Consider the following 21,850-nt stretch of genomic DNA (forward strand, 5'->3'; position numbering starts at 1 on the left):
ACCTGGCATCTTTATTTTTAAGAGTGTAGCCCAATATGCCTGGGATTTGTTGTTGACATGTTTTTTCTATAGTCAACATGTGTTCTGTATATTCACATTGATTTGTCATAGATAGATAGAGATAGATAGATAGATTGATAGTGTGATGGATGGCCGGCTAAATATTCCGGCCCACACCTCCAGGCCGCCAGGTGGAGCTCTCAAAACAGCATGGAGGTTCCCTGAATTCCAGCAGGGCCTTATGGACCTTGTAGTTTGTATGCGCAGCCCTGCTGGATACCATGGGGGCCACCGGGAGCCGCTGTAGGGAGGCTTTCAGACTGCTATGTGCCCTATAACCTGGAAGTACGTCTTAGTCACATGAACAGGAGAAACAACATGCTTCCAGGTTGAAGAAAAGGACTTTTACTCTGACCCGGAAGTAATGAGGACTTGTGGATTGTTGGACAGGAACCACTTCCGGGTCAGGGCGTATAAAAGGACTGTGGGAGGGCCAAGACACTGAGCTGAGCTGGGAGGAAGGGTGGCTAAGTGTCTGGGAGAGGAGGATTGGTTATTATAGTGATTATTGTAGTGTATTGTATGAGTAGTGTGGAGTAGAGGGTGCTTAGTGCACAGTATTATTATAAAATAAATAATAATTGTACATTTACCTGGTGTTTGGCGTGGTATCTGAGGGTTTCGAGAGGTCGATAACTACCTCTACTGCTACAATAGATAGATAGATAGATAGATAGATAGATAGATAGATAGATAGATAGATAGATAGATAGATAGATAGATAGATAGATAGATAGATAGATAGATAGATAGATAGATCTGAATGTGAATGTCTCTGACCAAGCAATTCATGAGGGCCCGACGTCCTCTAGTGGGCACCGGGGAGCTTGATTGGCATTTGCCATAGAATACCAGAATTGGCATGTCCACCACTGGCAGGCGCCCTGTGTTTTTCACAGATGAGAGCAGGTTCACCCTGAGCACATGTGACAGACATGAAAGGGTCCGGAGAACCCATGGAGAACATTATGCTGCCTTTAACATCGTTCAACATGAACGGTTTGGTGGTGAGTCTGGGAAGGCATATCCATGGAGGGACGCACAGACCTCTACAGGCTAGACAACGACACCTTGACTGCCATTAGGTATTGGGATGAAATCCTTGGACCCATTGTCAAACCCTATGCTGGTGCAGTGGCTCCTGGGTTCCTCCTGGTGCTCGACAATGCCTGGCCACAAGTGGCGAGAGGATGAAGGAATTGATACCATTGACTGCCCAACCCCATGCTCACTCGCCTGACCTCAATCCAATAGAACACCTCTGGGTGGGACATTATGTTTTGGTCCATCTGACGCCGCCAGGTTGCACCTCAGACTGTCCAGGAGCTCAGTGATGCCCTGGTCCAGATGTGGGAGGAGATCCCCCAGGACACTATCCGTTGTCTCATTAGGAGCATGCCCCCAAAACCCACACCCAACATTGTCAGGCATGCATACAAGCACGAGATGGGATACAAACTACGGAGTACGATCTGGAGTTGCTGCAATGAAATTTCAGCCAAATGGACTCCTGCCATATCATTTTTCCCTTTGATTTTCGGGGTGTCTTTCAGTTCAGCCCCCTGTAGGTTGATCATTTTCATTTCCATCCTTTCATTCCTAACACACCACCATATCAGTCCATAGCAATAGAGATAGCCAGAAGGATTTTTTTGCCCATTGAGATCTGATGTGTTTTCAAAGTGTTTCTTTAATTTTTTTTTAGCATTTTATATCTTCTTTGCAGAATTATTTCAATACCAAAAAAAATTCTATTTTGGTCTCTGTTTTTGTATTCAGGCTCTTATGGGATTAGCAGTCGGTTGCTGCAAAAAAAAATATTGATGACAAAACGGCAAGCTTATGGCAATACTTCCTTGCCATCAGTGTTGTGCATGAACGAACGAGTTCAAAAGAGCACCTTCACTGAACAAGCTCGTTTTTCTAAGAACGGTGAACTTCACCTAACATATTTGCAAGTGAAGAACTTGAACGTGAGCGAGTTCAGTTTAAGGTGACATTCTGGATCTGGTTTAGGTCCTGATTAAACATTTTGCCTTACCCTGTATTGTAGTGGTGGAGCCGGTATATTCGGATAAGAACAAATAGCGGATTTTTACGAATATTTATTTTGTACGATTTTTTTGCCATTTATTTGTATTTGGAAAAAATAACATCAAATCAAATCGGCGCTGTCTGTGTCTGCCTGCTTGTGCTTACGCTGCACCCCTGCTGACACGAGCACGTGGTGAAGCTCTGCTTTTAGGAAAACGTTGGACTTCGCGAGGCCACTTTATATTTTTCCCCATTGGACATGCAATATGTGACGTGAAATTTGACCGGCAGTGTCATCGGTTAGTTCACCACAGTCACCATTTGTGTCACACGGTTGGAAACAGAGCGATAATTTATATGGAAACTTGCATCTATTTAATTTCTTTTTTGACCCGGAGGATATTAGCATATATGGTTATACGTGTTTGTTGATGAGTATAACTCAATAAAGTGTATTTAAATAAAAAATCTTCATAATTATTGTATTTTATTCAAAAACACTGTAATAGCCTAATATAAGGCATGCAAAACTGAAAAAAATAAACTCATGGGTCATTTATTCTCACTCCTTAAAAATACAAAATGAACTGAATATGAACTATAGTTCAAAATTCATTTTAATCTGTGTGAACTGAACTTGGAGCAAGTTCTTGGGAGGTGTGAACTTGCACAACTTGCCTAAACGATGTAAGGTCGGCATGAGTATTCACCCACTCCGCTCACTGGAATAGGCAAGTGGGGTCAATTAGATGCGTCTCTCACTTGTATGCTCTTATATTGCGCTCACGATATTCTCTCTACGTCATTGTTGTGTGTGCGTTAATTGGAATCGCATACCTATTGATTACAAAATTTGTTACGTAATTAGTTTTGACGGAATGTCCTCTATACTGAATGCCTGCAATATTTCAAAAAATTCACTTCACCAAAACTGGGTTTAAAATCAGTTGCAAGATTTGACCCAGACAGACAAACAGACAGAGGAGTCAAGTTAAATACAATAATAAGAATTAAAAATCAAATTCTCACTTAGAGGATCTGTGGAAATTTTTTTTTTAAAACTTGCCAGGATCTATCAATAACATTTTAGATTAAGTTATATTATATTTGGGGGGGGAAGGCTCCTTTCTCTCTTTACTACTCTTAACAGTTTTGCTCTGGTTGCTGGCCTTCCTTTCTTTCTTATGGGTGACTGATGAATTGATTTTCGTTTTGTTAAGTTTGACTTGATTGTATGGAATGTTATATGTCAGTCAGTCAGTCAGTCATTTTCCAACCCGCTCACTGCAAAAAGTATAACATTGATGTTTTTCATTCAACGTAAATGTTCTCTTTCAAGCAACTTAAGATTAGTCATTTAGTGTTGTAGCTTGAAATATTTGGTTTCAGATCTCAATCAAAGTATAAAAAAATTGTTTGTACCAAAGTAAGTTATGGTGGAGGGAATAAACATAAAAATCCTCTTTTAGTTAACCTAATATTTTAGGTTGTCCGTGTGCTGTGTGGGAGGACCATTTGTATATTCTTCTGACGACACTGCTATTGTGGGCTGCATCAGGAGTGGGCAGGAGGAGGAGTATAGGAACCTAATCAAGGACTTTGTTAAATGGTGTGACTCAAACCACCTACAACTGAACACCAGCAAAACCAAAGAGCTGGTGGTGGATTTTAGGAGGCCCAGGCCCCTCATGGACCCCATGATCATCAGAGGTGACTGTGTGCAGAAAGTACAGACCTATAAATACCTGGGAGTGCAGCTAGATGATAAACTGGACTGGACTGCCAATACTGATGCTCTGTGCAAGAGAGGACAGAGCCGAGTATACTTCCTTAGAAGGCTGGCGTCCTTCAACATCTGCAATAAGATGCTGCAGATGTTCTATCAGATGGTTGTGGCGAGTGCCCTCTTCTACACAGTGGTGTGCTGGGGAGGCAGCATAAGGAAGAAAGATGCCTCACGCCTGGATAAACTGGTGAGGAAGGCAGGCTCTATTGTAGGCACGGAGCTGGACAGTTTGATATCTGTGGTGGAGCAACGGGCGCTGAGCAGACTCCTGTCAATCATGGAGAATCTACCGCATCCACTGAACAGGATCATCTCCAGACAGAGGAGCAGCTTCAGCGAAAGACTGCTGTCACCGTCCTGCTCCACTGACAGACTGAGGAGATCGTTCCTCCATCACACTATGCGACACTTCAATTCCATCGGGGGGGGGGGGGGGGGGTAAACGTTAACATTATACAAAGTTACTGTCTGTTATACCTGAATTTTTATCACTCTTTAATTTAATATTGTTCTTTATCAGTATGCTGCTGCTAAAGTATGTGAATTTCCCCTTGGGATTAATAAAGTATCTATCTATCTATCTATCTATCTATCTATCTATCTATCTATCTATCTATCTATCTATCTATCTATCTATCTATCTATCTAATAAGCAAAATATTGACTTCATAATTATTTAAGAGGCTTGGGAGATAACAAGAGTCAAAATATATTTAAAGATCAGTAGGAAAAATCATTGTAGCTTGATTATTATTTATAAGGTTAAACATAAATGTACTAACTGTAAAAATGTAGCTTAGAAATAGTTAATAAGCAAAATATTGACTTCATAATTATTTAAGAGGCTTGGGAGATAACAAGAGTCAAAATATATTTAAAGATCAGTAGGAAAAATCATTGTAGCTTGATTATTATTTATAAGGTTAAACATAAATGTACTAACTGTAAAAATGTAGCTTAGAAATAGTTAAAATAGTAAGTGTGTAATATAGTGCCTTTTTTTAATCTATCTATCTATCTGAACTTTCCAGTCTGCTGGTTTTCCAACTGCCAAAAAAGAAGAACACTTTCCCGAGTGGAGTGGACGTTGCTATACACGTCTGGTCAATTTCAGCAGCAGACTTTTACAACGGAGCATTTCTAGTAAGTAACCCTGTTTCTCAACTGTTAATTTTAAGTATAAGAACTCGTAATAAAACATACTTTCAAGAAAGCTGTAGAAACGCATAAAAACAGGTTACGACCAATAAACTATTTTAAATTGTAACAACTTAAAAAATAGATTTACTTCAGTATAAAACAAGTGAACTGCACCCAATTGTGGGTTAAATAAGATATAAAGAATCATATTGGTTCAGATTGATAATATTAAGTGTGAATCTTTACCTTAATTATTTTAAGTTGAATGGAGGTTAAATCTTTTTCAGTGCATATCCTAACACATCCTAATGCTTTATCCCAATCCCAGCCAGCACAGGACGCAAGGCAGGAACAAATCCCGGGCAGGGACGCCGCCGCAGGGCACACACACACCCACACACCAAGCACACACTAGGGACAATTTAGGATGCACTTAACCTGCATGTCTTTGGACTGTGGGAGGAAACCCACGCAGACACGGGGAGAACATGCAAGCTCCACGCAGGGAGAACCCAGGAAGCAAACCCAGGTCTCCTTACTGCGAGGCAGCCGCGCTACCACTGCGCCACCATGCTGCCCAGAATGTTATATGCTTTTAATAAATTCGATAAAAGATCAAAAAAAAAAAAAAAAAGAAAAGTAAAAGCTCCAAACATGTGTCGGACACATCAGCCTCCTGAAGACTATCTGCAGAAGACCTCATGACATCAGATGCCCTTAGATGCAGAATCGAATATCAAAAGGGTTGGAGTTGGACCCCGGATTCAGCTCCTCCCACATCCAGCTACAGATGGGTGGAGTCAAACAAAAACAAAGATACGTGGTTTAGATTAAGCTGGATTGTAATTTCTGCTACAGAATTTGCTGGAACATTCCTCATATGAGTTCAAGGACATCAATCAATCAAATCACATAACTATTCCAGAGCACACCTAATAATTACCGACTACCCCTCAAACTTCCAGTCTGTTTCCATTTCTTCGAAATTAAGGGCTAAAGGTTGGCCATTTAAGGTCAGTAAATGAATGGATGAGTGGGATTTTTGGCCTCCACCACCTGCATTTTTAACACTTTACATTACCGCCCTGAGGGGAGCAGCTGGTATTGTTAATGTGTGGCATCTGAGGTTTAGTATTGTAAATGAGTCTGGGGGGAGAAACACAAATCCAACAAGTACTGGAAGTGTACACCATAGAGATTTTATTATATGCTGACTGCCCAGCCACAAACCTACCAGTCGTCTTCATCCCCAATGGGAGCTCAATGCCACAGTGCTGAGTAAATCTGCAGCGTGATGTTTACAGCCACACCAGTGGTGGCACAGCAAAAGCTTGCAGTGAAAAAGGCACACAGCTGGCATCTCCTTGGAGAAACACACAGGGATTTCATTTAGTGTAAACTTCTAGAAAGGAGGAAAAGGTTCTGATGACACAAGCTGTAAATTTTGTGGCATGTGCCAGCCACTCTTGGCACACAGAGCTTGCTGCTATCATGACTTGGTTTTATTTGGAATTGTTTTTTATTTTTTTCACTTTCCTCCTGGCATTATTTCAGAATTCTCTGATTCATTCAAAAGTTTTTTCTTAATCAGTTACAGAATCCACATCTTTCATTTATGTTCATTGATTTTATGTTTAGGTTTCTTCCTGCGGTAGTTAAAAATATTTTGCGTTCTCTCGAGGCCATTTTGTTTTTCTTCCTTTTCTATACAGCTTGCTTCCCTAATTGCTGACCACGATGAATACTAAAGGAGTGCAAGGACTCCACGGACAAAGCCAAGAGAATCAAAATAATAATTCATCCATCCATTTTCCAACCCGCTGAATCCGAACACAGGGTCACGGGGGTCTGCTGGAGCCAATCCCAAACACACCCACACACCAAGCACACACTAGGGCCAATTTAGAATCACCAATCCACCTAACCTGCATGTCTTTGGACCGTGGGAGGAAACCGGAGCGCCCGGAGGAAACCCACGCAGATACGGGGAGAACATGCAAACTCTACGCAGGGTGGACCCGGGAAGCGAACCCGGGTCTCCTAACTGTGAGGCAGCAGTGCTACCACTGTGCCACCGTGCCGCCCATAATAATTCATTAACTAATTAATCACATTTATGTGGTGCTTTTCTAACCTACCCAAAGAGCTTTATACAGACAGTGTGGGACCACGTCATACACCACCAATGTGTAGCGTCCACCTGAATATTGTGACGCCAGCACACTTGCCACACTTTTTATCAACAGCGCCTGATGACCCGGACTCTCCTGGCTCACTGACTGTATCCAGCAGGGGACGCTAGCTCCCTTGTTGGAATAAGTTCTTTCGTAATTGCGGCATGTTACATAACCTTTAACTATAGACATATAATAGAAAAAGGCGATACCCCTCCCTTAGTAAGGAATCACATAGGAGAAATAAGTTAGTTTTCTTAAATGACGGCTTACGCTGCATAACTGATGAGGAAGCCATGACAAAAACCCAGTTTGGGAGTGGGAGCCCGATGTGTAGAGTCTGCCATTTTCGTTGCTGGAAGGATTTTCCAGATTGGATGACGTTATCTCCCATCTGTCAGTCGGCTTTAAAGGTGTGCCGGGCAATGTGCCAAGGCTTTATACCCTTTCTTCATGTGCAGGCCCACCACTCAGGTGAATAATACAATTCCAAACAAGGCAAAGAGAGGATACAGTTCCATGCAGAGTTTGACACACAGAAATAGTGCACGTTGCCCATGTCGAAGTTGTCCTTATCTTGTCTTGTCTTAAAATGCTTGCCTAGCTGTTCTTATATGGTGAACTCCTGTGTGCTAAATCTGGTTCTGTGTTAGCTGTACGTGTGTGAGTAGCAAGAAAAGTAGATTTATAAAATATTTTTGTACAGAGCACAGTGACATATTAAACTAATAAACTTATTACACTGACCCCCAATGTCTTACTTGTGTTTCTGAGTGGATGAGTACCGTATATACTCACATATAAGTTGAGTCTTGAAACCCAAAAAATCGATCATAAAATCAGACCCCGACTTATACGCCCATTCAAAAATGCGACACTTACATTTTTTTACAACTTCTTGCCTCCTGCAATCTCGCACCAGTTTCTCAGACACATCGAATTTTGTTACAGCAGCACAGATACCAATTTCTGTCGCCACTTCAATGACTTTTAATTTAAAACCAGCTTCATATTTACTTCTGATCAAACGCTCCATCGAAGATAAGGGAGTATGGGGGTGTGAGACACAAAAAAAAAACAAAACAGTGCAAACGTTGCTTCGGAATAGTTTGGGTATTACCATGTGGTCATGTAGGCGAGAGGGAGACAGAGGTTAGGAGCACACGCTGATACAGCGCATTGACGCAACCACATCTATATATATAAAATCCCTATGTGCGTCCAGGTGTCCGTGTGTGGGTGTCTTCTGGTGAAGTGCGCATGCGCGGGGCACGGTGCGATGTGCGATATTACTGTCAGAGAAAGTTAGAGGCGTTTTACGGAAATACAAACCAGTATTACTGCGAGAGGAAATTAAAGGTACACAATACAGTGACGCATATTACAGCCACATACAAGCCAGTATTACTGTTAGAGGAGATTAAAGGCATATTACCGACGCGCACGCCTGTATTACCGCCAGAGAAAATTAAAGGTATATTACGGACGTATATTATGGACGTACAAGCCAGCAGATGTACAAGATGGTATCCTTCAATAAGGGCGCGCACAGGCCTCCTTCAATAAGGGCGCGCACAAAAAGGCGAGCCTCAAAAGGACAACCTCAATTGGGCGCAACGAATAAAGGCGCACATAAATAAAGATCTGCACCTGTTGCTCTTCACATATTCCAGAGCCATTTGAACTAAATTATCTACGCGCCCTTATTGAATAGAGCCGTACAAGACAGTATTACTGTAAGTGTAGTGGTGCTGTAAGAATTATGTTTCTAGACTTCTCTAGTACCTTCAACACAATCCAACCTCTGCTCCTTAGGGATAAGCTGACAGAGATGGGATTAGATTCATACCTAGTGGCATGGATCGTGGACTATCTTAAAGACAGACCTCAGTATGTGCGTCTTGGGAACTGCACGTCTGACATTGTGGTCAGCAACACAGGAGCGCCACAGGGGACTGTACTTTCTCTGGTCCTGTTCAGCCTATATACATCGGACTTCAAATACAACTCGGAGTACTGCCATGTGCAAAAGTTCGCTGATGACACTGCTATCGTGGGCTGCATCAGGAATGGGCTGGAGGAGGAGTATAGGGACCTAATCAATGACTTTGTTAAATGGTGCGACTCGAACCACCTACACCTGAACACCAGCAAAACCAAAGAGCTGGTGGTGGATTTTAGGAGGCCCAGACCCCTCATAGACCCAGTGATCATCAAAGGTGACTGTGTGCAGAGGGTGCAGACCTATAAATACCTGGGAGTGCAGCTGGATGATAAATTAGACTGGACTGCCAATACTGATGCGCTGTGCAAGAAAGGACAGAGCCGGTTATACTACCCTAGAAGGCTGGCGTCCTTCAACATCTGCAATAAGATGCTGCAGATGTTCTATCAGACAGTTGTGGAGAGCGCCCTCTTCTACGCGGTGGTGTGCTGGGGAGGCAGCATTAAGAGGAAAGACGCCTCACGTCTGGACAAACTGGTGAGGAAGGCAAGCTCTATTGTTGGCATGGAGCTGGACAGTTTAACATCTGTGGCAGAGCGAAAGGCGCTCAGCAGGCTCCTATCAATTATGGAGAATCCACTGCATCCACTTAATAGTATCATCTCCAGACAGAAGAGCAGCTTCAGCGACAGACTGCTGTCACTGTCCTGCTCCACTGACAGATTGAGGAGATCGTTTCTCCCCCAAACTATGCGACTCTTTAATTCCACCCGGGGGGGTAAACGTTAACATTCAACATTATACATAGTTATTGTCTGTTTTTCACCTGCATTATTATCATTCTTTAATTTAATATTATTTACTGTATCAGTATGCTGCTGAAGAATGTGAATTTCCCATTGGGATTAATAAAGTATCTATCTATCTATCTATCTATCTATCTATCTATCTATCTATCTATCTATCTATCTATCTATCTATCTATCTATCTATCTATCTACTGTCACAGAAAATTAAAGACACACAATACACGGTGGCAGCCCACGAAGAACGGTCAGCTCAGCAAGTAAACATCAACAAAAGAAAGGCTGAAAGAAAGAAAAATACGACCAACAAAAAGAATGAGGTCAAAGTCCCTTGCCTTTTAATGAAGACTGTTCCTTCTAATGTTTATGCACTACTGTTCTAGCGCCCGTTATTGTAACGGGCTAAATGACTAGTAGAAAATAAAGGCCATATGCTCCGTGGTTCCTCTCTCAGGTGGGTGTTGGCCTATCATAATCTCTTGGACCAATAGCGTGAGTTTTCTGCATTCAACTTATATGACTGACATTATAAAACACCAGAAATTATACTGTAAAATCAAGTCCCGACTTACTGCGGGAGAACTTATCCATGATAGTCATTTTCTCAAACTAAATAAGGAGAAAACAGAAATTTTAGTGATTAGCAAAAATGGATATAATGAGGATACAGTGATTCCCCCGCCTATCATGGAAGTTATGTTCCAGACCCAGAAGTTACGTTCCAGACCCACCTGCGATAGGTGAAAATCCGCGATATAGAAAGACCACTTTTTTTTTTTATAATTTAAGCCTTAAAATGCCCCTCCCACACGCTTTAAACACATGTAAGCTTATTAAAACACACTTTGTAAACACATGTGATATGTGGATGTCGGGCTAAGGATATGAGTAACATCTCTCTATTATAAAACATTTTAACGTCACGCAAGACAAGGCAGTGAGACAGAAGGACAGCTGCTGTACAGGCTTTTAAATGAGCCATCTGACAAGCAGAACAAGCATCTTGGCAAAAGCAGCACAAAGTCCTCTTCTCCTTAGCGTGCATTCAGCTCCCCCCTTTACAACGCAAAGTGGCAGGAGCATAGCACGCCTCCATGGAGCGGGTTTGGGGTGGGGGGACAGACACTTTGACGACAGACCCTACTTACAAACAATTTAAAACAAGTTTACTGACATCTAACCAAGCAGCGGTTGGAATGCTTTTGGCGAGAAGCAGAACACGCAGCTTGCCAGCAGCGGCTGCAGAAACCCAGCAGATGATCCAAGCACCTCTCCTTAGCGTGCGTTCAGCCCTCACCTCCCCTCCTCTTCCTCCTCTTCCTCATTCAGAATGCGCAGAGTGACAAGCAGACCAGGCATCTTGGTAGAAGCAGCACAAAGCCAGTAGCTGATCTGTCCACTTCTGCTTAGCGTGCGTTCAGCTCCCCCCCCTTCACAAAGTGAGTGGCAGAGATGCAAAGTGGCAAAAGGATATCTGCTGTACAGGCTTTTAAGTGACTGACGCAAAGCGCGACAAGCACAACACACAGCTGGCCAGCAGCATCAAGACACCAGCTGAACCGATCGCATCTCTTTAGCGTGCGTTCAAACCCCCCCTTCACAACACGACCAGCGTTAAAAGTCCTGCAAGAAAGAGATGTAACCACGCCCGGGGCAGGAAATAAAGGACAAATATTGTTTTTACAAAAGTTTTAAAGTAAAAATGAAAATAATGCATATGTAACAATTCCCATGAAAATAATCTCGTTAAATTGTTTATCCGGTAAACCAAACCCGGGGGTGGGCGAGCGAAGCGAGCAGGAGGCTCTGCCCCCTAGTAATAATAATAGTATTAATAAATCCGCGATGTAGCGGGGGGCGCGATAGCTGAACCGCGATATAGCAGGGGATTACTGTATCAGAAATAAACGATCCATTAGGCTTAAAAGACAGAGGTAAAGAATTTAGGGTTAATTATTGACTCTGACTTACATTTTAAATCACATATTAATCAGATTACCAGGACAGCATTTCTTCACTTAAGAAATATAGCAAAAATTTAGACCCCTTATAACATTTAATGTCAGTAAATGTAAAGAATTACACATAGGAAGTAAAAATGTGAGGTGCGAATACACAATGGGAGGTCTGAAAATCAAGAGTCCACCTTATGAGAAGGATTTAGGAGTCGTAGTGGACTCTAAGCTATCAACTTCCCGACAGTGTGCAGAAGCCATTAAGAAGGCTGCTTGAATGTCAGGTTATATAGCGCCTTGATGTGTGGAGTACAAGTCATAGGAGGGTCTCCTCAAGCTTTATAACACACTGGTGAGGCCTCATCTGGAGTACTGTATGCAGTTTTGGTCTGCAGGCTACAAAAAGGACATAGCAGCACAAGAAAAGGTCCAGAGAAGAGCAACTAGGCTGATTGAGAGCTACAGAGGATGAGTTCTGAGGAAAGATTAAAAGAGTTGAGACTTTACAGAGACGAAGAGGAGACCTGACTGAAGTGTTTAAAATTATGAAGGGAATAAGTGCAGTGGATCAGATGGTGACTTTAAAATGAGTTAATCAAGAACACGAGGACACAGTTGGAAACTTGTGAAGGGGAAATTTCACACACACATTAGGAAGTTTTTCTTTACACAAAGAACGATAGACACTTGGAATAAGTGGTAGACAGTAAGACTTTAAGGACTATCGAAACTCAACTTGTCTTCTAAAAGTTTTTTTAGAAGAATTAAGTGGATAAGACTGGTGAGCTTAGTTGCGCTGAATGGCCTGTTCTCGTCCTGATTGTTCTAATGTTTTGCAAGATGCTGAAAAATGGGTTCATGCTTTTGTGTTCAGTCGCCTGGTTTACTGTAATGCACTCCTCTCAGGACCACCCAAAAAAGGCATCAATCGATTGCAAAGAGTGCAGAATAGAGCTGCCAGATTCTTAACTAGGAAAAGGAAATCCGAGCACATCACACCAGTCTGAGCGTCACTACACTGGTTACCTGTGCCATTTAGAATTGACTTTAAAATCCTGCTGATGGTTTACAAATCCTTCGATAATCTGCTCCATCTTATATCCCAGAATGCCTCTCACCTTACACTCCAAATCGCAACCTCAGATCTTCAAATGAGGGGCTGCTTAGAATTCCAAGTGCTAAACTTAAAAGAAGTGGTGAGGCGGCCTTCTGCTGTTAGGCACCTCAAATCTGAATAGCTGACCAATTGAAATTCGCAAGGCTGATACGGTGGAGCACTTTAACAAACTGATAAAAATTAATTATCGTAACATGGCTTTCTCAGAGCTTCATTTTAGGGTAACCCTGATATTCTGCATATGTATTGAATTAACATTTCTTTCATGGCTCCACAATCTGTACTAAACCCTACTTTCTCTGCTATTCTTTTTCCAGTTTTCTGTGCTGGTGATCTGCACCCCAACCACCTGATCAGGGCACTGTGCAGCCCCTCCATTGATGGATTGAAGGCCAGAGGTCCACATGACCAACATCATCTAAATCTTCCCCGTGAAGTCTGAAGACCATGAGGACTGATTGAGATCATTTATGTGAGGCCCAGTGTGGGCTGGGTGGTCTTGTGGCCTTGGGCCCCCTGCAGATTCTTTTTTTCTCCAGCCCTCTTAAGTTTTTTTTTTTTTTTGTTTGTTTTTTCTGTCCTCCCTGGCCATTGTAGAGAGTGACAGAATGGACAAGGCTATGGTGGGCAACTTATCCAGGATATCAGGGGAAACAACATACTCTTTTAAAAGGATTCCCAGGGATCTTTTATGATTACAGAACATTGGGACCTTGGTTTTATGTCATATCCAAAGGACAACGTCAATTTTTACAGCCCGGTGTCCCCATCACTGCACTGCGGTATTGGGATCCACATTCAGACTACTGGGTAAGTGCCCCCTGCTGGCCACCTTAACACTTCTGCCAGCAGCAACCCAAGCTTTTCCTAGATGGTCTCCCATTGAAGTACTGGCCGGGCCTGAACAGACCTAGCTTAGCTTCAGATTGATGACCTGTTCTAAAGTGTGAATTTGTAGAGATCTGTTTTCACTTTGACAATAAAGAGTTAAAAAAAGCAAAACCGACTGTGATTCAATGCTTTTATAAAAAAAAAAAATGATAGTGCGCTCCCCTCGACTTTCTAGAGGAAAAGGTCATCAGAACCACTTCCAGTTGCGCCAGATTTCTCAATTATATCCATTTGTTTCTCATCCTAACTAATTGATCATATCGATACACAATCATTTATCTCTGTTTAAAATCAAACTTCATATTAAAACTAGACATTAAGCCCGTTACAATAACGGGCGCTAGAATAGTAGTGCATAAACATTAGTAGGAACAGTCTATATTAAATGGCAAAGGACCGTCTACTTTCTATTACAGTAATCCTGGCTTGTATGTGGCTGTAATATGCATCACTGTATTGTGTGCCTTTAATTTTTTCTCACAGTAATACGTCTCTCCAGCAAGTATTTTAATCTGTGCTGGTGTGCAGCTGATTATTGTATGTATGGCATCTCCTCAGCAATGGATTTTATGTGCGCGAAAATAAATCTACTTTTAAAAGTCATCCTATTGTAATGTCATGAAAATTCATATATTTCGGAAAACACTTTACACTTTACCGGGCCAAGTTTGTTAATCGCAAATCTGACATCCTCAGCGTGAACACTTGCACAACAACAAACACTAATCCCACCTCTTAGGGGAAGCTGGTCTCCGCGTCTCAGTACCCGATTGGATTATTCCTGCGTTATATTTTAGGTCTTACCTCATTTACCGAAATCCGATTGGATCGGCCGCGCGATATTTTATAGGTCCTGCCCTCTCTGTCGTGTGACGCGTCAGGCGGCCTTTGAAGCATCGCACCGTGCCCCGCGCATGCGCACTTCACCAGAAGACACACACGGACACATGGATGCACACAGGGATTTTGTTTAAAGAGGATGATTTTGTCGCACTTACGGAGGTTCGAAAATGGCGGTGGAATTTTTTCACGATTCCATATGCATTACCTCGATTACGTGCAAATGAGTTATAGTCACCTAAAAACATAGAAAAAGTTTTACTATTATATAATATTTGTTGCAATAAATTGCTATAAGTAAAACTGCATTTAGCTACATTTAATTATGATAATGATGACAGAAATAAAAAAATATCATAAAATTAAATGTGTTACCAGGAATACGATGGAGATGTAGCAGCTTATTGTTCCCATTACATGGCATGTTCAATGTTTACACGCTATTGTTAAACGGATGATGTATAAATTATAATAAAATTATTAATAGTTATTGAAAGAATATGCATTATACTGAATAAAGTTCTTAATATCGCATACACATTTATATTTCCATGATACAAAATTTTTTTTTTTTTTTTTTTTTATTAAATTTATTTTATTATACTTTATCAATCCCAAAGGAAATTACTTGGTTTTTCGCATACCCCTTGGGGTCAGAGCGCAGGGTCAGCCATTGTACAGTGCCCCTGGAGCAATTGAAGGTTAAGGGCCTTGCTCAAGGGCCCAGCAGAGTAGCATCTCTTTTTGGCAGTGACAGGGATTCGAACCGGCAACCTTTGGGATACCAGCGCAGATCCTTAGCTTCAGATGGTTGTTTAAATTAAATATTACTTCTGGTTGAGTAATTTTTCTCAAATTTCATATCTGTTTGCTTTTTATCATTATATCTATATAAAATTTGAGCCATCTATCTGTAATTATAACCATAGTTTACTTGAAAATGTAATTAAGTATTCAGTTAAAGTAGCACTTGCAGTTGCCGGAAGTGGCCCCAAAGTTGGTAGGATTCCTTATTTTTGATATAAAGCAGGGGTACAAAATCTCATTGGCTGAGGAGGGCACAGCGTGTTCGAGTGATCGTGTTTTCAGACAGACAGACAGACAAACATAATTTCAAAAATGGTATTTTCGGACTCTGGAAGGTCTAAAACGTCAAAGATTCATTGAAATCTCGAGGTCGGATTTTTTCACGATTCCTATACTTTCTCTATACTGCGTATATGAGAAAGTAATAAAGCCTGAAAAGCTTCGAGGTGGTGAATACTTTTTAAACCAAATGTCATGTCAGCAATCTAGTGGACCTGAAGCAAATACGGTACTGAAGGGTTTTGGGGCGACAACAGTGTACAGTAAAATGGAATCAGAGGATGGATCCTAATTATAACAACAATCCAAAGTTGGAATGGAGAGGACAGGAACTAAATCAACAAAGGCCAGGCCATCAAACAAAATCGAAAATCAAGAAATTTGTCAATTTCCCTGTGGGATTAATAAAGTTTATCTAATATAATCTGAGAAATGTAGCAAGAGAGTCTAGCAACCAGAATATTTCCTGTAGCCTTATCCAAAATGCAAGATGTGTATCAAAGTCAGAAAACAAAAACGTTTTTGTAACCTGAGGTATCTTTAACAATAATTACACAAGTTTTGTTTTGTTTTTTTCCCACTAGGGGGCTCCACCACCTGCTCGGTTCGCTCGCCCACCCCCGGGTTTGGTTAATCGGATATACAATTTAAAAAGATTGTTATTTTAATGGGAATTGTTACATATGCATTATTTTCACTTGGAATATTTGGAATTAACTTTTCGTCAAGATTGCATTGAATTTTGCTTTCATGTTTGGACTTGCATCGTGACAACGCAACGTATAACTGCCTGTGAGTGAATATCGTTTCTTTCTCTCTAATAATTTCCCCTTGGGATTAATAAAGTATCTATCTATCTATCTATCTATCTATCTATCTATCTATCTATCTATCTATCTATCTATCTATCTATCTATCTATCTAATAAATAAAACGACTTTTACAAATGTTTGTCCATGCTCTTTCTTTTTCGCTTAGTTGTTGACTTGTCATCTAGAATGTATAAAATTATTGTCCTGATAAAATGTACAAGAGCTGAGAGCGCAGGAAGTATGTCTGACAAAAGCATTCACACGAATGAGCGGTGAGAGGACCGTAGGCGTGTTTGAAAATGGTTGTAAGTAGGGTGTGAATTGTAAGAATCTCGTGTTAAAAGTCTCCATCTCACAGGACTTCATACCGCGTCAACGTTTTTTGGAATCTTTTAATTCTCGCTGGCAAAACGCATTAGACGATCCACAAGTTTAAATCTGAACAATATATTCAATCTCTTTTCGCTGTTCTGTTATTTCACCGAGTAATAATTTCTGTTTGTTTGCGCTAATGTGATCTTTCCTATCCTTTTTTTTTTCGAGACTTTTGAATTTTCCTACTTCCATTATCTCTAATCTGCTCTGCATGTTTACGACATTCTACTTTGTCATCTACTGTCCTTTATTTCCGGCCCCGGGCGTGGACTCGTCTCGCGGGACGTAAAAGTGTCTCTCCAAGAAAATCACGTCTCGTCTACTTCCAAGATTTTTTTTTTTTATACTAGAGGGAGATTTGTTTTGCTCTATTAACAAACACGGAAAGTCAAGAAACTGATGCTGTGACACTAGTGACGTCACACATCGCAGACTCCTGGTTGTCCTGCCTAGCAACGGCTTGCCAATTAATTCAATTAATTATCATTATTATTCATGGTATTCATATTCAAAATCCGTACTAACCCCTACTTTCTCTTCTGTTCTTTTTCCGGTTTTCTGGGGTGGCGACTAGGGAATCCATTCCCGGGAATTCGGAATCCTACATGTCATTCCTGGGAATCCTGGGCTCACGGGGATGACACAGTGCACGGGCATCTCACATGTGAACGGTTTTAGAACGACCGACACTTATTTTTAATAAAACTACTGAAATATGTTGACACTAATAAAAGACTAATCTTAACTACAAGCAGTTCATGCTGTCATGTAAGTACAGTGGAACCTCGGTTCACACACCATAATTTGTTCCAAAACTCTGGTCGTAAACCGATTTGGTCGTGAACTGAAGCAATTTCCTCCATAGGATTGTATGTAAATACAATTAATCCGTTCCAGACCATACGAACTGTATGTAAATATATATTTTTTTTAAGTTTTTAAGCACAAATATAGTTAATTAAACCATAGAATGCACAGCGTAATAGTAAACTAAATGTAAAAACATTGAAAAACACTGAGAAAACCTTGAACAACAGAGAAAACTAACACTGCAATAGTTTGCGTTATAGCGCTACCAACCGCTGGCTAAAAACACTTTTTTTTAATGAGTTTTAAGCACAGGGAAAAAAAATGAACATTTGAAAAAATCCGTAATTTAATAAACCACCAAGAAAAGTAACATTGCAACAATGCACGCTACGAACCAATCGCTGTAAACAGAAGTGAAAACAAAATCAAGCCCAGTGCATTCTTTAGCTGCCTTCCTACCTTATGCGTCCAGCATCCAGCCCCGTCTCTCGCGCTGCCTGTGTGTGTGTGTGTGTGTGTGTGTGTGTGTGTGTCGCGCTCTCTCACTCTCTCTTGCTCGCTGCACAGGAAATGCAGTAGTGAGAGACTGAACATGTACAAACCGAAAGGGAAACTGGCTTGTTCGTATACCGAGTGTGTGGTCGTGAACCGAGGCAAATGTTTGGCAAACTTTTTGGTCGTAAACCGATTTGTACATGTACCAAGACGTTCGTGAACCGAGGTTCCACTGTACATGTATCTTTAGTTGCAGTAATAAGAGTGTAGAAAGCACAACGTGTCGAGCGTGTGGTCGTCCAGGCGAGAGCGCACCTTCGTGCAGAGTACGCCAGCCCCTGAGAAAGCACGCTCTGCCTCCACTGAAGTAGGCGGCACAGTCATCAGATACTGATATACTTGTTCTAAACAACACCCGCACTTGCCGTTGCTCTGAAACACCATCATTTCAGCTTTTACTGATGCATCCAGCTTCTTGTCATCATTCTATGTTTCTTGGCACAGATAATGCGGATGCAACAGACTGACACGTTACAATTTCAAGTTGCTGTTCAAAGCTGTCAACAGCACAGACGTCAATGAACTCTGCCCCGTCCCAGCATTCGTGAGCTGCAGAGTACAGACACCTCCCAGTCCACTGTGCTCAGTCTTAGTGGGAGCCGGGAGACTGACTGCTGCTGGTCTGTTGTTGAATGAATTAATGAGCAACACACTACATCGTGGGCCAAAAAACCGTGCCACTTAATTATTTTCAACTATAACTCTGTTATTTCTTGATCGATTTTTACACTTTTACACGCTATATATGTGAGCTTGGCCGTTCACCATTTTCCCGGGAATTACAGCAATGAATGTCCTTGAGTGGCCCAGCCAGAGCCCAGACTTGAATCCGATTGAACATCTCTGGAGAGATCTTAAAATGGCTGTGCACCGACGCTTCCCATCCAACCTGATGGAGCTTGAGAGGTGCTGCAAAGAGGAATGGGCGAAACTGGCCAAGGATAGGTGTGCCAAGCTTGTGGCATCATATTCAAAAAGACTTGAGGCTGGAATTGCTGCCAAAGGTGCATCGACAAAGTATTGAGCAAAGGCCGTGAATACTTATGGACATGGGATTTCTCAGTTTTTTTATTTTTAATAAATTTGCAAAAACCTCAAGTAAACTTTTTTCATGTTGTCATTATGGGGTGTTGTGTGTAGAATTCTGAGGAAAAAAATGAATTTAATCCATTTTGGAATAAGACTGTAACATAACAAAATGTGGAAAAAGTGATGTGCTGTGAATACTTCCCGGATGCACTGTATGAGTGAGGCACGCTGACTCATACGGAGAATAGGAGACGATTGCCCACAATCCCGCAGCGAGAGAGAGAAGAACCATCAGCTCAGTTGTGATCACATGACGCTCAGCAGACAAAGCGTATACGGACTACTCGTATTGCAAGACCTCGCTCGTTTAGCAAGTCGAAATTTATTAAAAATTTTATCTTGTCTTGCAAAACACTCATAAACCAAGTTACTCGCAAACCGAGGTTCCACTGTATATCTATCTATCTATCTATCTATCTATTGTGAAGGAAACCTGGGCGTCAGCAAGCCTAAACCTCAACACGAACACACAAACACAGTCCCGGGTTCAAATAAAGGTTGCTTTATTACACCACACTCCTTTATAAGTTACAAAAGAGCACAAAACACAGGTTTTTTTCTCTCCTTACTCTAATTTCTCTCACCACTACACTGCCCTCCTCCAGTTAAGTGTTGCCTCTCTACCTCCCAGCTCCAACTCGCCTCGATAAGGGAGTGCAGTCCCTTTTATTACGGACCCGGGAGTACTTCCGGTGCCAGGGCGATGGCCCCATCAAAGTACTTCCGGGTCACTCAGAAGTCCATTACAGTAGGGAGTTTGTCTCCCTGCAGCACCCTCTTGTGGTACCCCGTGACCACAGCAAGGCTGCCCTGCCGGACTACATTTCCTGGCATGCCCTGCTGACTTTCCACTGGGTGCCAATACCCAGGACTGCTGCCATCTAGCGTACTGGGGGAATGAAACACCGCTAGTGATATCTTTTCTTTTTAATGGGCTGTCCATACACCCTTTCCGGTCCTTCCTTCCAGGTCTGCTCCCTCTCCTGGGTGGGAGGCCCGTTCAGCCCATATGGCATCTACATACACTATTTATCCATCCATCCATTTTCCAACCCGCTGAATCCGAACACAGGGTCACGGGGGGCTGCTGGAGCTAATCCCAGCCAACACTGGGCACAAGGCAGGAACCAATCCCGGGCAGGGTGCCAACCCACTGCAGTACACTATTTATATATTCATTTATTTAAAGACCTTCTGTACAAAGCTAAATTTCTATCTGGGGACAAAAAAGTTCTATCTATTTAAGTAATAAAGTTATCCAACATCTGTATTACATGTCTGCGAAAAGATTATGGGTTATGCACTGATGTGAAGTGTTCATAAACCCCCGTCAACCGACCGCTCTGTTTTAATTTTTTTTTTAAACCAAAGTATGATCAAATTAAGAAAACGTCTGTTATTCCTCAAGCCCATCATCGACTTCTACACATACCAAGTAAGGCGCTACATAAAATATGGTTTGATTGACTTCACAGCTTTAACTACGCACACATTCGTGAAGACACGCGCCCGACAATTTCCACACTTTCATTTTTTTAGGATCTGTGCGTCACACGATCTCCCACCAGCCCCACCTTGCTGATGAAACTGAACTCAAAGAATGGGGGTACTTTCTAGAAGCACAAGCGCAGCCCCGATGTCAGCTGTGATCTTGACCTTTTGACCCTACGTCTGGGTCGTTGTCATTCAATCGGTACGATTCCCATCAGCCTCCCTGTCACTATCGGGTTTTCGAACGAATGGAAACATAACTTAGATAAAAGTCACCGGTGCACTCACCTACAGTGGACGACCGTTTATGCAAAGATTTCCCCTTAAGATGACATGAGCTGCAGTTAAGGAACCAAAGAAGCGGTTTTCTTCAGACTAAAACATACAGCTACTCCACAAACCAAACAACAACAAAAACAGACCTGACGACGCGTCCTTACAGTCGCTGGGAGTTGTGGTTCTCTGATCCTTTAACAACGTTATATTAGAGGCTTCTGAGACTACATATCCCAGGATGCAGGCTGGTGTGACGTCAAAACACCGACTGTCCAATTGAATCCTGGGAAATGAAGTTGAACGGTCTGTTCAGGTGCTGCCTTGTGTGACTAGACAACCACACGCTTTTTTTTTACTTTCTCGTATACGAAGTATCCAAAGTATTTTGGATATATTTCCGAAGTATTTTGATTAATCTCGACGTTTTACAACAACAACAACATGTATTTGTATAACACGTTTTCATACAAGTGACGTTTTAGACCTCAACAAATCCGAAAATACCATTTTTTGAAATTATGTATGTGTGTGTCTGTGTGCGTGTGTGTGTATACGTGTGTGTAAACACGATTACTTGAGTACGCTTTCACTTAGGTCAACCAAATTTT

General features: G+C 41.8%; 1 protein-coding gene and 1 long non-coding RNA gene across 4 annotated transcripts in view; both read right to left on the bottom strand.

Annotated features, from left to right (window-relative positions):
* The window catches only part of LOC127527205 (uncharacterized), a 201,450-nt gene extending 188,026 nt beyond the window's left edge, over positions 1-13,424 (bottom strand). The window contains exon 1 of the long non-coding RNA XR_007934513.1: positions 13,179-13,424. This is a non-coding gene — a long non-coding RNA (uncharacterized LOC127527205). The remainder of the gene's footprint in view (positions 1-13,178) is intronic.
* The window catches only part of calcoco1a (calcium binding and coiled-coil domain 1a), a 100,071-nt gene extending 78,661 nt beyond the window's left edge, over positions 1-21,410 (bottom strand). For 2 of the 3 annotated variants that reach the window (XM_028798580.2, XM_028798579.2), the window contains exon 1: positions 21,255-21,409. The gene's annotated coding sequence lies outside the window, so the exon portion shown is untranslated. Of the gene's footprint in view, positions 1-21,254 lie in introns of all 3 variants that reach the window. The other variant, XM_051925061.1, reaches the window with a different exon arrangement.
* Positions 21,411-21,850: the final 440 nt, after the last annotated feature.

This window comes from Erpetoichthys calabaricus, chromosome 3 (assembly GCF_900747795.2).
Source record: "Erpetoichthys calabaricus chromosome 3, fErpCal1.3, whole genome shotgun sequence".
NCBI classification, from domain to species: domain Eukaryota; kingdom Metazoa; phylum Chordata; class Cladistia; order Polypteriformes; family Polypteridae; genus Erpetoichthys; species Erpetoichthys calabaricus.